Source organism: Camelina sativa, chromosome 2 (genome assembly GCF_000633955.1).
Source record: "Camelina sativa cultivar DH55 chromosome 2, Cs, whole genome shotgun sequence".
Lineage (NCBI taxonomy): Eukaryota > Viridiplantae > Streptophyta > Magnoliopsida > Brassicales > Brassicaceae > Camelina > Camelina sativa.
In genome coordinates, this window is record NC_025686.1 from 2,588,773 (window position 1) to 2,604,887 (window position 16,115).

Sequence of the window (16,115 nt, forward strand, 5' to 3'; positions counted from 1 at the left end):
CTAATGGGTCCTAAACTCCTCTACCCGAAAAACCCGAACCCGATCGGTTCCTACCCGAGTACCCGAATGCCCAGGGCTACTAGTGATGATCACTCGTTTCACAATCCACAAAACCGTAACACGTATATCGATCGTTCTATTATGAACCTTTCATAATATCTTTAAGACTTAAAACAACACATACACATTATATTGATTGTTCTTTTTTTAAAATTCTTCAAGTTGCCAATTACAGGATTTAGTATTTAGAAATAGATAAGTGTTGGTTATAGTTATAATGTACTAAGTAACATATGGTATTAAACATATTCACGCATTGTCTTTGTTTTGACATATGTACATACATAGTAGACTCTTCATGTCTGAAGAAGCATGGCTAGTTGGCTACCAGATTGTTATGTAAAGGATCAGAGACATGGTCAACAAGATTTTGTACAGAACCTTTTCCAGTAAAAGCAGCCTGTGAATAGAATCCAAGCCATGCGAACATAGCTAGTCTCCCGTTTTTAATCTCTTTAACCTTAAGATCTTCAAAAGCTACCGGGTCCTCAGAGAGGTTCAAGGGATCAAAAAGCGTCCCTCCGGGATAGTTTATGTCCCCTGGCAAGTATATTCCCAGTGGCTCTAACGCCTCGATGCCACAGTATCTTGCATATTCCGGACCTACCTGTATGCATAAAGGCTTTTTTGTTAAAGGAATGTATGAGATGGAGCAAATGTGTATTTGATGTCTCTCAAATGTATTACCATCAAGACTACTTGACAAATGGCGATTACAATGACACCTTGGCTTCCAGCTAAGTGCAGCCCTAGTCCAACGTTTCTCCCTGGTTAAAATCAAAGGCGTCCTCTTCTTGGTCATGCTACTGACTAGAAATTTGATACTAGATGACTAGATGGTGAAAGATGTTTGGAAAAAAGAGAGCTAAATTACGGAAAGAAACCTGAAGCTTCGAGTAACCGACTCGCCACCATACAGGTTCAGCAAAATGGAAAGTTCCCGTGAGATCAAATATTTCAGGGATTAGAGCACCCAACGCTGCAAGCATGGCCCAACGAGCATGAAGTATTTCAAAGCTGCAAAACAAGCGGTAGGATCACTTAACTACTATTTACCAAAAAACAATGGTCAACTTCAGTGAATTTTCAGAATGTTTCTGACATGATTTGTTGGGGACAGTCATAGTCGGCTAGAGTAATCATGATCTAGATGGCTAGCTTTTCTATAACTATAACAGAACCAGGTTAAAAATTATAAAAGAGAAGACTCACTTAAAGAACTTATCAAAAGTCAAACGATCCTTGCCAAGTCCAGCAATGTCAAATCCATAATCCCCTGGAAGTTCTCCTGTAAGGTATGGAGGGTAATCATATGGGATTGGACCAAACCAACGGGGACGTTCTTCTCCATACCACTTGCTGCACACTTACAAAGAACAAACCAATAAATTTTTAAGATGATGAGAATTAATATTGATCAGTCAAAATAATGGTTAGATAATCTATCCACACAAAATATTAATATATACCTGTCGGTTCTAGCCTTCTGAGCTTTAGCTTTGAATCTTGAAGAATTCTCAACGGCTTCTTTCTTTTTCTCTTCCAATCTCCGCCGAAGAGATTCTCCCAATGAGTTATTCGCGATTGCTTTAACCGCCGTGAAAGGTATCGCCGAGAAAACCAACACTCCGGCGAGCTAAAAAAGGCAGGAAAAGTTAAACTAAAAAAACAGAGGATGATAATAACAAATAAGAAGATAAAATTGAACCAGAAACCTCTTGCCACGAAGCTCTGCATATCGAACGGGACCTTGTCACGGAGACTCTGCTACTAAGATGCTTGGGAACGAGTATTTTCGGAAGAGAATGAAACGACGAATAACTTGAGGATTGTGACAGCTTTTCTTGAAACAGAGCCATGGGGTTCTTGAATCAACCAAACGAACCAACCAACACTAGTGATAAAGCGGTCTCACAATTTCCACGGTCAGTCCACGTGTCTTGATATTAGCCAGTTCTTTTACAAACCCGGTCTTGGTCGAATCCATATATAGGCCCAAGTATTTCAATTAAATAACAGGCCAAGTCGATAGATCCATGAACAAAAGTTTCAATGGAAGGAAGATTAATTGAGAATTTACTAATCAGAAACACCAAATACAGTAGTATATACCAAAGGTTAAGCTAAACCGGAAATCTATTCAAACGAGTTTCTCTTTCGTCGTAAAATCTATAAATATTTGTTGAATTTTTTAGTCAACATATCAATGATTTGTAATTTTGACACTGCCTTTGAACTGTAAAAAATAGAGTATTATGTTCAGTTTGGGGTTGTTATATTGTCTGCTGCATTTGATTGCTACCAGTTGAGAGAGATTAAAAATCAACAATGCTACAACGATGAACTCTGAGGCAAAAAATAACAACAGATTGCCACTCGCAAGCCCTCCTATTGAAGTTCTGAAACCTGTTTGTAAATTCTTCATAGTCTGTCTGCCTCCTCTGTTTGTTTTTAAAGAAGGATCTCACACATAAGCTGTAGAAAGACACAAACGGATAGGGGCAGCTACTACAGAAGACACATTCTCTTCTCTTAATATCAAGTACAAGGTAAGGGATACGAAACGAGTATCGTCTATATCTCAATATACATGTTTACTAGACTTCTGAAAGGCAGGACTATTGTTACCCAACGATCTACACGCAGGAATCTAAAACTGCGACTACAAGGAAGGAAAGCTGATCACATATCCCTTAAATATAGCGGTGACCAAAACAGAAGAAGTGAAGAAAAAAAAAACCACATCTATAAATACTAACTCAATCTTCGATGCCAAAAAATCAAAAAGGGAGTCTGGCTCCTTCACATACTCAACATACCTATTATGATGGGAAGCAATACATAAATAGATTAGCTACCATCACAAGCATGTAATTGAGATTAAAAAAAAAAACTAGTAATATATGTAGCACACCAAAATGGTTAAACAAGGAAGAAACCATGTAGTAACCTGAAATATCTATGAAAACGACTTAACAAAAGAATCAGGCATAAGCAGAAATGCGAATTGAACGAGGTAGATGAGGAACATTACACTTCAAAATGCAGGCAATATATATAAATCAACAGATAGAAGAAGGAATGAAAACCTGAAAACCTGAAAAACTTGAAGATGTTCATCCCTGTTGAGACAACTTGTAGATTTGAAAGGAATCTAGGCAAACAAGTCCAAATAGAAGTTCTACTTGCATCATATAAATTCATGTACGAAGATAATGAATTCACAAAGAAAGAGAAAACACCATCCCAAACAGAAGTGATTAGCATCTAAACCACCAACAAAAGCATATGAGAGTAGGATTAAACACTTCACATTAAAAAAATAAATAACCACAATCATAAGCATATAACATGACAAAATAATGTTGAAGACTTCCCAATGGCACTGTCCAAATCTTACTGTTAACCTGTGTAACAAGAATATGTCTAGCTTTTTGCATAAGATGAGCTCATACTAGAACAATCCTAAAAGACTCCAATATATTTAATACAAAAACCACGTTAGTAGACATACAAAAATCCAGCTGGAAGACACACAGAAGAGAAATAATAACAAAAATGAAACATACCAATTATAATCATTCCTTGCGGAAACCAATGAGGAAATCAAAGCTTAAAAATACCCTATAAACATATAACAATCAGAAGAAAATTACAGATGGACCCTAATAAGGAATCAGAGAGAAATAAGACACCGGCAAAGAGGTAACATGGAATGTCGAGAGATCAAAGATCAACTTAGACCGAATAAAACAGAGGTAATTGTTGATATAACAGGCAGTTGTGTTATTCGGGGAAAAAAACAAAAAAAGATGCAGCACAGAGAAATCAGAAGAAACCAAAAGATGATAGGCGAGAAGATACATTCAACTCAACATAGAAATCCCATTGCCTCCACGATATGTATCAACATACAAAAAAAAAAACAATCTACTTAGGAACTGAATTTGGGAGAAAGGACACCGGCAAAAGAGAAAACGTGTGACACAATCTCAATCAATCAAAGCCATCACCGATCAATATTTATAGCATCCTCCACAATCTTAATCAACACGAAAACAGACAAGTAAATAAGAAAAGACCACCCAAGCAATTTAGAAAAGTGAAAGTTCATTGTGGCAGACTGGCCGTTTTATGACTACAAGGTACAACAAGTAATCTACACACACCACAACATAAAAGCCACCTAACTGGTTGTTAACAACGGTCATGAGTCATGACTCATGAATCAACATGTCTAGCTTTCTGCACAAGATCTCAGACTAGAACAATCGTAAAAGACTCCAAGATATTCAATACAAAAACTACGTTAGTAGACATATTTATCTTAAAAAGGTAAAAAAAACAAGTACAAACCCATATAACAAAAGAACTTATGGTCATCTTTCATCTGACTGCTAGTAGAATGCAAAAGATTAGAGTCAAGTGATAGATGAAATAAATCAAGCTGGAAGACACACACATGGCAAATAATAACCAAAAAAAAAATGAAACATACCAATTGAGATCAGCAACTAATGAGGAAATCAAAGCTTAAAAATACACAGTAAGCATATAACAATCAGAAGAAAATAACAGACAGACAAAGGCGTCAAGACAAATAAACCCAAAAAGATGGAATCCCCAAGTTCAGTCAGCCCTGTTGAGACAACTTGTAGACTTGAAAGGAATCTAGGCAAACAAGTCTAAACAGAACATCTACTTGCCTGACTCAAATTCACATAGAAAGAGATACACCATCCCAAACAGAAGTGATTAGCATTTAAACGGTAGAAAAATGCAAATCATGAAATCAGTAAGAAAAAAAGAGAAAAGGGGAAGAAAAAATGACCATACCTCTAAAGAAAAGAGAAACACCACCAACGAGGTAACAGAGAATACTGTAGATGGAAAGTTAACAAAATGGAACTACCTCCACATTCTCGACATTCCACGACCTAACACAAGCAAAGAAAAACATTAGCTTATCACACTGTGAACAGTAAAAATATAGTCAATATTGAATAAAACAACTGATAGGCAAAAAGGTGTAAAGATGCGAGGCAACATGAAAGTTAAACTCAAAAATCAAACGCTCCCACACTGTAATCCAAGTTCCTCATGATCTGCATCAAAGAGAGACAAAGATGTTTTTTTCACTTTATATAGAAAGAAACAGAAAAAATCGGTTAAGTGGAAGAAGACTACCTGAAGATGTAGCGTAGAGAGGACAAATACAAGCCGTCAAAACTGTCACCAACCGATCAAAGCCTCCTCCTCCACAATCTAAAATTAACAGAGCCAAGTAGAGTTAAAAATCGCATGAACATAATAAAAAAGCCTTGAATGATCAATTTAGAAACCAAACTCTAGAAGAGCAACATAGTAAGAGAGTGACAACGATCAGTCAAAGCCATCACCGATCAATCGCAGGATCAACCTCCACAAACGTTAGGCCACGGGTGGTTCTTGACAAAACTCGCCACGGTCTGTAAACCTGTACTTGGTCAAACACCATCAATCCAATAGACTCAGTTTTAATCTGCTCAGACGTCCGCATCCCGGAGATAAGTCAGCATATTAGCTAATCTGCTCAGACGTCCGCATCCCGAAGATTATTGTTGAATGAACAAGAAGAAGATAAAAAAGAATTAGAATAGCCTCTCATGACCTCACTTAACAATCTCACAAAGAAAGATATAGAACCTGGCCTTGTTGTTGACCTCTGTGCTTTGGTAGGTAGGAGTAAATTGTTATTTCCTGAGCTTGCTTTGTTTGGTGTAGCTACTTGGTTCTAGCACGGATCTTTTATCCTGAAATAACATATAAGAATGGCTAAAAAAAGCAGTTGAACTTAACCATGATTGAAACAAAACGTGGAGTGGTTCTTCTTGGATGTTGCTCATGGTCTTGGTAGAGTTAGCTAGCAGCTAAGTTTGTGACACTCCTTTCCCTGCAATTAGTGAGACACTCGTCAATCAACACATGAATTTTTTTAGAAAAAAAACCATCTAGAATCAGTCAAATAAATAATAAGATGAGAGTAGTTAAAGAGAAATACGCTATGGAAAAACAAGGTCCTCCCATCCTCACTTGCACCATATCTGATTTCATCAAAAAGAAAGAATATAGAATTCAGTTGCATAACCTGGATTAAGCTCAATCAAACGTCAAAGTAACAACCATTAAAAAGCATAACCTGTGATCCCGACGCTTTGGCCAAAGATGCCGTAAACCCCCACACCAAGAACCGGATATCCTGAAACACCAGATAAAAAAGGAAGTTAGACCAAACCAACAAGCAACAACAACGATGGTGAAGAGAGGAAAGAGACCAAATTATATGCGAAGATGAATAAAAAAGCAAACCTCTGGTTTATAGAGGAGCTTAAGTAAGAGCCCGATTGAAGAATGCTAACAAGGGCCATCTCCTTGGACATTACTTGACTACAGTGTTCGGCTCGGAACCTGAGAGAGAGAGAAAGGACAAAATCATCAGATGATAGTCAATGGAGAGGAGAAGAAGATTTTGGCCATAAAATAGAAATAGAGGTCTGGGAACAAACCTCTTATCAATACCGAAAGCTCAGATCAGTCCTCACTCCTCCCTCTTCACTCCTCAGTCGTCACTCCTCAAGTCCTCCGCTCCGTTTTGTTTTCAGACAAGGGGATGGAATGGAAGGAGACGATACTCCAAAACGACAACGTCTCATCAACTAATGGACCCTAAAAGAAGAAATAAAGAATTATGATGGGCCAAATTAACCCCAGAGCCCAATTCCCAGAATTCTTAAACAGAGCCCTGTGTTAAGACTTATGAGTAAGAACAAAACCGCTGAAGACATCACGGAGAAGAAGCGTTTCCATCAAAGTCAATCACTGATGATCCCATAATAGCATCCTCCTAAATCCAAAACCTGAAATAAGTACAAAACAACAATGAAAAATCACATGAACATATTTATAAAGCAAGCAACCTATGCAATATTTACAAAAACAAAACCCCTAGAAAAACATTAGTAAAGATGAACATATATACCTCACCAACAATATCCATTACCCATTAGTATAAATGTGAAGTAACCAGAAAACTTGAAGTTATATACTCTCAAACCATCCTTCCCTCCGTAACCTCCACGATCTAACACAAGCAAAGAAAAACATTAGCTGAGCTTTGTGAAAAGTAAGAATATAACAAAGGGAAAGAGGAGACTGTCAAAGAGCCAACAGGGGGGAGCAACGACAGATCAAAGGCATCCTCCTTCAACATAAACTGAGACATAACAGAACAAAGGTTAGCTTGTGGTTGTAAAGAAGATGGATGATAATTAAAAGATGTAGCACAGAAGAAACCTTAAAGAGATGACAGACCAGAGGCTTAGATTTACCATATCAGTCCTCCCAGTTAAAAACATTCTCGTTAAAAACACATATTGAATACCAAAAAATAGTTAAAAAGGACAAAGTTTAAGAATAATTAAAAGAATCTGTGGATTATCGATCTCTCATCTGAATGCTGGTTCTCTGTTTAGGAATCTTGGATCCTCGTTATCTGCATCAAAGAGAGACATTAGCTGATCTAAAAACAACACTAAAATAAGATAAAAGGGAAAAAGGAGAGTGTCAAAGAGGTAACAGGAGCCGACGACGACGACAGATCAAAGGCATCCTAAGTTTTAAGATAAACTGAGACATAAAACAGAACAATGGTGGAATACTGAGAGATCAAAGATTATTTCTAGATTATATACTTAATATCCGAAGCGTTTCCGTTCAATCACGCATCCTCCTTCCTCCACAATCTAAAATATTAACAGACCCAAGAGGAGTTAACTAAAAGAGTATTGAACGATTCAATTTAGAAAATTAACAAACCCTAGAAGCCATCACCGATCAAAGCCTCACATGAACATATATATAACAACAATGAAAATCACATGAACATATATATAACAATAGTATAGATGTGAGGTAACCTGAAAGTTAAACTCAGAAATCAAACACACTTCCACTATGTTTTTTCTTTCTCTTCGAACCACCCACACAGTAATCCTGGTTCCTCATGATCTGTATCAAAGAGAGACATTAGCTGATCTAAGAACACTAAAATAAAATAAAAAGGAAAGAGGCTGCCGTCAAAGAGGCAACAAGAACCGACGACGACGACGACAGATCAAAAGGCATCATTCATGTTCAAAATAAACTGAGACATAACAGAACAAAGGTTAAGTTATGGTTGTTATAGTGAAGATTTATCAAATCAGAGTGTACCTTTGGGAAGACCTTCAAGGCAAACGTAAAGTTCCAACCAGCATAACCACGAGCACTGATGTCAGCCTGTGGATATGAAATCAAAACACACACATAAAGGTACGAAGTTTATCATATTAGTCCCGCTGTACCTCCATGATCTGCATCAAAGAGAGAGATATGTTCGTTAAAAAGACATTAAACAATAATAAAAAAGGGAAAAAGTTTAGGAGGAACAAACACATGTATGAAAGAATTTGTGAATCCATCTCTCATCTGAATGTGTGTACACAACAATAACATCATCTGGGGAACACAAGAAACAGAGGACCAAACAAGAGTAAATATTAAATAAAAACAACTGATAGGCAAAAACGTGTTATAGATAGGCCTGGGCATTCGGTTTCGGTTCGGTTGTATTCGGTTTCGGTTATTTTGGATATAGTAATATAGTAACCATTTGGATATTTTTGAAATTTCGGTTCGGTTCGGTTTCTTTCGGTTCGGTTTCGGTTTGGTTATTTAAATAAATAACCATAACTAACATAAATTATATTAACATTAACCAAATAAACCAAATATAACCAAAACTAACCGAATATAACCAAAATTAACCAAATATACAATAACAAAAATACAAAAAAGGGAAAAATATGGATTCAATTTTACAAAATAGTATTTAACTTTGTAAATTCAAAATAATAACATTTACATATATTGATTATTTAAAATATTTAATTGTTTTGAATCTAGAAATAATTTATATTTTAAGTTTATTTTATAGTTTTGCATAATATGCGACAATTAAATGGTTAACCGAAATATCCGAAGCGTTTCCGTTCAATCACGCATCATCCAAAACCTGATAAGGAAACAGAGAGAAATAAGAAACCGGCAAAGAGGTAACATGGAATACTGAGAGATCAAAGATTAACTGAGACCGAATATAACAGAGGTAAGTGTTGATATAACAGGCAGTTGTGTTATTCGGGGGAAAAACAAAAAAAAAAGATGCAGCACAGAGAAATCAGAAGAAACCAAAAGATAATAGGCGAGAAGATACAATCAACTCAAGATACTCAACATAGAAATCCCATTGCGTCCACGATCTGTATCAACTTACAGAAAAAAACAATCTACTTAGGAACTAAATTTGGGAGAAAGGACACCAGCAAAAGAGAAAACGTGTGACACAATCTCAATCAATCAAAGCTATCACCGATCAATATTTATAACATCTTCCAAAATCTTAATTAACAAGAAAACAGACAAGTAAATAAGAAAAGACCACCCAAGCAATTTAGAAAAGTGAAAGTTCATTGTGGCAGACTGGCCGTTTTATGACTACAAGGCGCAACAAGTAATCTACACCACAACATAAAAGTCACCTCACTGGTTATTAACAACGGTCATGAGTCATGACTCATGAATCAACATGTCTAGCTTTCTGCACTAGATGAGCTCAGACTAGAAAAGTCGTAAAAGACTCCAAGATATTCAATACAAAAAACTAGGCTAGTAGACATTTATCTTATAAAGGTAAAAAAAACAAGTACAAACCCATATAACAAAAGAACTTATGGTCAACTTTCATCTGACTGCTAGTAGACTGCAAAAGATTAGAGTCAAGTGATGGATGAAAGAAATCAAGCTGAAGAACACACACAAGACAATTAATAACCAAAAAAATGAAACATACCAATTGAAATCAGCAACTAAAGAGGAAATTAAAGCTTAAAAATACACAGTAAACATATAACAATCAGAAGAAAATAACAGACAGACAAAGGCGTCAAGACAAATAAACCGAAAAAGATGGAATCCCCAAGTTCAGTCATCCCTGTTGAGACAACTTGTAGACTTGAAAGGAATCTAGGCAAACAAGTCTAAACAGAACATCTACTTGCACCATTCAAATTCACATAAAAAGAGAAACACCATCCCAAACAGAAGTGATTAGCATTTAAACGGTAGAAAAATGCAAATCATGAAATCAGAAAGAGAAAAAGAGAAAAGGGGAAGAAAAAATGACCATACCTCCAAAGAATAGAGAAAAACCACCAATGGGGTAACAGAGAATACTGTAGATGGAAAGTTAACAAAATGGAACTACGTACCTCCTTCACATTCTCGACATTCCACGACCTAACACAAGCAAAGAAAAACATTAGCTTATCACACTGTGAACAGTAAAAATATAGCCAATATTGAATAAAACAACTGATAGGCAAAAAGGTGTAAAGATGCGAGGCAACCTGAAAGTTAAACTCATAAATCAAACGCTCCCACAATGTTTGTTTTTTCACTTTGAACCTCCCACACAGTAATCCAAATCCTCATGATCTGCATCAAAGAGAGACAGAGATGTTTTTTTCACTTAATATAGAAAGAAACAGAAAAAATCGGTTAAGTGGAAGAAGACTACCTGAAGATGTAGCGTAGAGTGGACAAATACAAGCCATCAAAACTGTCGCCAACCGATCAAAGCATCCTCCTCCACAATAAAAAAGCCTTGAATGATCAATTTAGACAAAGCCATCACCGATCAATCACAGGATCATCCTCCACAAATCTAAACCAGCAAAACAAAAACGACATTATGTAACTAGAAGATAAGACAAAACCACCGAACCAAAGTGACAATAAAGAAGCAAATAGAGATAAGTTTAGAGCAAGGAACCCATGAGAGCGGGTGAAGACAATAACATGGATTAGAAACGTGATAATTGGATCACGGCTTGCTTCCAAAAGACCTGCAAAACGAAGAAAGAAACGTAAGGAACAAACAAAACAAAAAAGAGAAGAAGTAAAAGACGTATTAAGAGGAAGAACAAAACCCTTTGAAGAAGTAACACAGAGAAGAAGCGTGTCCATCAAAGCCATCACTCTCATCGATAAAAGCATCATCCGAAACCTGAAACAACATAACAACAAGTAAATAACATGGACAAATATAAAGCTACCTATGCAATTTAGAAACCAAACACTAGAAAAAATCAGTTAAGAGGAAGAAGACTACCTGAAGATGTAGCGCAGAGAAGAAAAAAACGATCCATCAAAACCATCACCAGCCGATCAAAGCATCCTCCTCCACAAAAATAAAGGGTCTTGGGCTTAAAAGTAAAACATACATGCCAACTTCACTAGGAAGATAGGAAGATCAGCGACATTTCAATTACATAGCAAAATAATGTTGAAGACTCCCCATTGGACAGGAACCCGAAATAAGTAATACTAAAACAAATTGATTGCAACAAATTTGGGAGGGAAAACGGAATGAATACCTGAATTTGTCGAGCCTTTTGCATGGGAGGATAAGATAGAAGAACAAACTCGTTAGCAAGACATATCTTACATCTGCGAAGTGAAGTGATTTCTGGAAAACAAACACAAAGGTCAAGAAACAATAGCCATTAGTTAATTAAAAAAAAAGCAAGATATTGTGAAGTAACCAGAAACTCGAAGTTATACGCAAACCATCCTTCCCTCCAATAAGGCCTTGAACCTCCACGATCTAACACAAGCAAAGAAAAACATTAGCTTGTATGTGAACAGTATAATATAACAAAAGGGAAAGAAGAGACCGTGAAAGAGGTAACATGGAGCAACGACAGATAAAGTGAGACATAACAGAACAACGGTCAACTTGTGGTTGTAATGACGACAATGGTTATAAAAAGATGTAGCACCAAGAAACATAAAAATATAACAGACCAGAAGAAAGATTTGTCATATCAGTCCCCCCTGGTGCCTCCATGATCTGCAACAGAGAAGAGATGTTTTCGTTAAAAAGACATTAAATACAAAAAACAGTTACAAAAGACAAAGTCTAAGAACAAAATCGTGTAGGAAAGAATCTGTGGATCATCGATCTCTCATCTGAATGTGTGTACACAGCACGAACATCATCTGGGAAACACAAGAAAAAAAGGACCAACACTAGCCAATATTAAATAAAACAACTGATATGCTATAAAACAAAATGTGCATAGATGTGAGGTAACCTGAAAGTTAAACTCAGAACCGTAAGGAACAAAACAATACAAAAAACAAAGAAGTAAAAGACGTGTGAAGAGGAAGAAGAAAACCCATAAAGACGTAGCACATAGAAGAAGCGTGTCCATCAAAGCCATCACTCTCATTGATAAAAGTATCATCCAAAACCTGAACCAACATAACAACATGAACATATATAAAGCAACTGATGCAATGTAGAAACCAAACCCTAGGAAAATAAGTTAAGAGGAAGAAGAATACCTGAAGATGTAGCGCAGAGAAGACAAAAACGATCCGATCAAAGCATCCTCCTCATGATCTGAACAGGAACAACCAGCATCATTATCAATTCCATTTCGTCTCAGGTCCCTAAAACAATAAAACTCCCATTTAATCAAATTGCAAACTGTTTTCAAATTTAATATGAAGAAGCACTGATCATTAACAAATCTCAAAGCAACACAAGAAACAGATAACTAACCCGAGATACGTATGGAGTTAAATTTAACGACGACAGGCTCAGAATAAATCGCAATGGAGAAAGCCACCTTCATAGCACAAACACGAAGCAGCAAGTCAGTGAGCATTATTGAGCTATAAGGCAACACAAAAAGAAAACCAATTCGCCAAAATAACATGAAAATCAAGTGAATCCCCTGTATAAACTTAAAAGAAAAGCTGAAGCTCCATGCCTCTCCTCTCCAGATCAAAGCGCATCAGCAATCTGAACTTGTAAGATCTTGGGATCGAATGAATTCATTACCTGCATATGGAATCAATGCACTCCACAAGTCACCAAATCTCGACTTTAACAAGAATACAAGTAAGACCAATAGATAGTGAGACAAACAGACAGACCATCATAAATAAGGCTAAATCAGACATACCTATAGCAGTGTGGTGACACTAGGAGAACAGGAACAACCAGCACCATTATCAATTCCACTACGTATCATGCCCTACAACAATAAAATTCCCAATTAAGCAGATTGCAAATTGTTTTCAAAAGTTAATATGAAGAGAAACACTGATCATTAACAAATCTCAAAGCAACCCAATGAACAGATAATAACACAAAATCAGACATAAGTGATGGATAATTTGAAACAAAACCTGGAGGTGTTCTTCTTCTTCATCATCATGTTGGACGTTGGCTCATGGAATTAGTTGTACATGGTCTCTACCTTCCTTGAATGATGATCTCCTTGATCTGATTCACAAAATAGTTAGACCCTAAATTGTAATAGTAACCAAAAAAAAAGTAAACCAACAACAACAACAACTTTTAAAAAGAAAAGCAAATTCATCGAACAAATCAGTAGAACCAGTTTCTGTTGTTACCTTAAGCATGTTTGGTGACGATTGTGTTCTGAATCAACTCAATCATGTAAATCACCGGCACCTGTTTCATAGAATCAAAAAGAAACAAACCCATCAAAGACACAAAACTATATTCATACACACTGACTTAGTCAAAATCATAGAATTTATAAGAACACAAAAAGATACATACCTCTCAGAGACTTGTTTGCTCTCTCTTCGCCATTATAATGCTTCAAAGTATCTATGAAATATCAGCAATCTGATGCAAAAAAAAAAATCTCGCAGCAAAAAAATTCAGAACCTCTCACAGTAAAATCCTAGTGTGTCCACAATCTGCATCAAAGAGAGACAGAGATGTTTTTTTCTTTTTAGATAGGCAGAAAAAGAAAATAAATCGGTTAAGAGGAAGAAGACTATCTGAAGATGTAGCGCAGAGAGAACAAAAACAAGCCATCAAAACCATCACCAACCGATAAAAGCATCCTCCTTCACGATCTAAAATTAACAGAGCCAAGTAGAGTTAAAAATCGAAAGAACATAATAAAAAAAGCCTTGAATGATTCAATTTAGAAACCAAACTCTAGAAGAGCAACATGAGTAAGAGAGTGATGATTGGAGCAAGGAACCCATGAGGACAATAACATGGATTTATGATGACTGATCATGGTTTGCTTCCAAAAGACCTGCAAAACGAAGAAAGAACCGTAAGGAACAAAACAAAACAAAAGTAAAAGACGTGTGAAGAGGAATAAGAAAACCCTTAAGATGTAGCGCAGAGAAGACAAAAACGATCCATCACCAACCGGTCAAGGCATCCTCATGAGAGGAAAAGATAGAAGAGCAAACTCGTTTTGTAATGGTAAAACAAATCATAGAACTTTCATGTCAGACAAGAATATAAATCCAACTTAACCTGAACTCCATGAAAGATAATTTCCCAAAATTCCTGGTCCAAGAGAAGAAACAAACAAACCTTGGATCATGGCAGAATCTCCTTCAAGATAGGGGCCATTGCTTGGCTGCACTATCGGCTGGCTCGGAACCTGAGAGAGCGAACAAAATCATAACACACATTAAAAAAAAGTAGCTTATTGATTAAGATTTTGAGACATGTAGAGACAGAGAGAGCCAGAAAAAACCTGTGGACGCTGAGATAAAGCCTCATGAGGTTTTTCATCTGAGGACTACCATATCCCAGCATGTGTGAAAAATTTGAAGCATAACCCAAAGAATCATCTAATGGAATGATGCTACCATCCTTGTACATCCTGCAATGTTAATTCATGAAACTAGAGGTCACAAAAAACACAAAGCAGAGACATGAACTACAAACCTGGCACAGCCGCACGATGAGACAACTCTTTTTGACAGCGCTCAACGAGAGAGAGAGAGAGAGAGAGAATCAAATAAATCAATCAACGCCCACCTATTTCACAGAACAAAAACTTTAACTAAAGCGAAACATAGATAATTAAAAGAAGAAGAAGGAAAAAGGAAGAGGTACTACCTCTAATCAATACCAAAAAGCTCAGATCAGTCCCTCACTCCTCAGTCGTCACTCCTCCGTTCCGTTTTGTTTTCAGACAAGGAGGGGATGGAAGGAGACGATTCTGCAAAACGACAACGTCTCATCAACTAATGGACCCTAAAAGAAGAAAGAAATAAAGAATTATGGTGGGCCAATTAATAAACCAGAGCCCAATTCCCAGAATTCTTAAACAGAGCAAAACAGTGTTAAGACTTATGAGTAAGAGAACAAAACCGCTGAAGACGTCACAAAGAAGAAGCGTTTCCATCGAAGCCAAATCCCATAAAAGCATCCTCCTAAATCCAAAACCTGAAATAAGTACATAACGACAATGAAAGTCACATGAACATTTATATAAAGCAAGCAACTGATGGCAATGTATAAAAACCAAAGGCATCCTCCTTGATTATCGATCTCTGAGACATAAAACAGAACAAAGGTTAGCTTGTGGTTGTAAAGAAGACGGATGGATAATTAAAAGATGTAGCACAGAAGAAACCTTAAAGAGATGACAGACCAGAGGCTTAGATTTACCATATCTGTCTTCCCAGTGCCTTCACGATCTGCATCAAAGAGAAAGAAATACATTCTCGTTAAAAACACATATTGAATACCAAAAAATAGTTAAAAAGGACAAAGTTTAAGAATAATTAAAAGAATCTGTGGATTATCGATCTCTCATCTGAATGCTGGTTCTCTGTTTAGGAATCTTGGATCCTCGTTATCTGCATCAAAGAGAGACATTAGCTGATCTAAAAACAACACTAAAATAAGATAAAAGGGAAAAAGGAGAGCGTCAAAGAGGTAATAGGAGCCGACGACGACGACAGATCAAAGGCATCCTTCAAGTGTCAAGATAAACTGAGACATAAAACAGAACAATGGTGGAGTTATGGTTGTAATAAACCGAACCAAAAAGACAATACTGAATCAAATAGAGATGGATTTAGATCAAGGAACCTGCGAGAAAGTCATGGTC

The 16,115-nt window shown here is 36.6% G+C and overlaps 1 pseudogene; it reads right to left on the reverse strand.

Moving 5' to 3' along the window:
• LOC104715517 lies at positions 279 to 15,211 on the reverse strand (annotated as a pseudogene).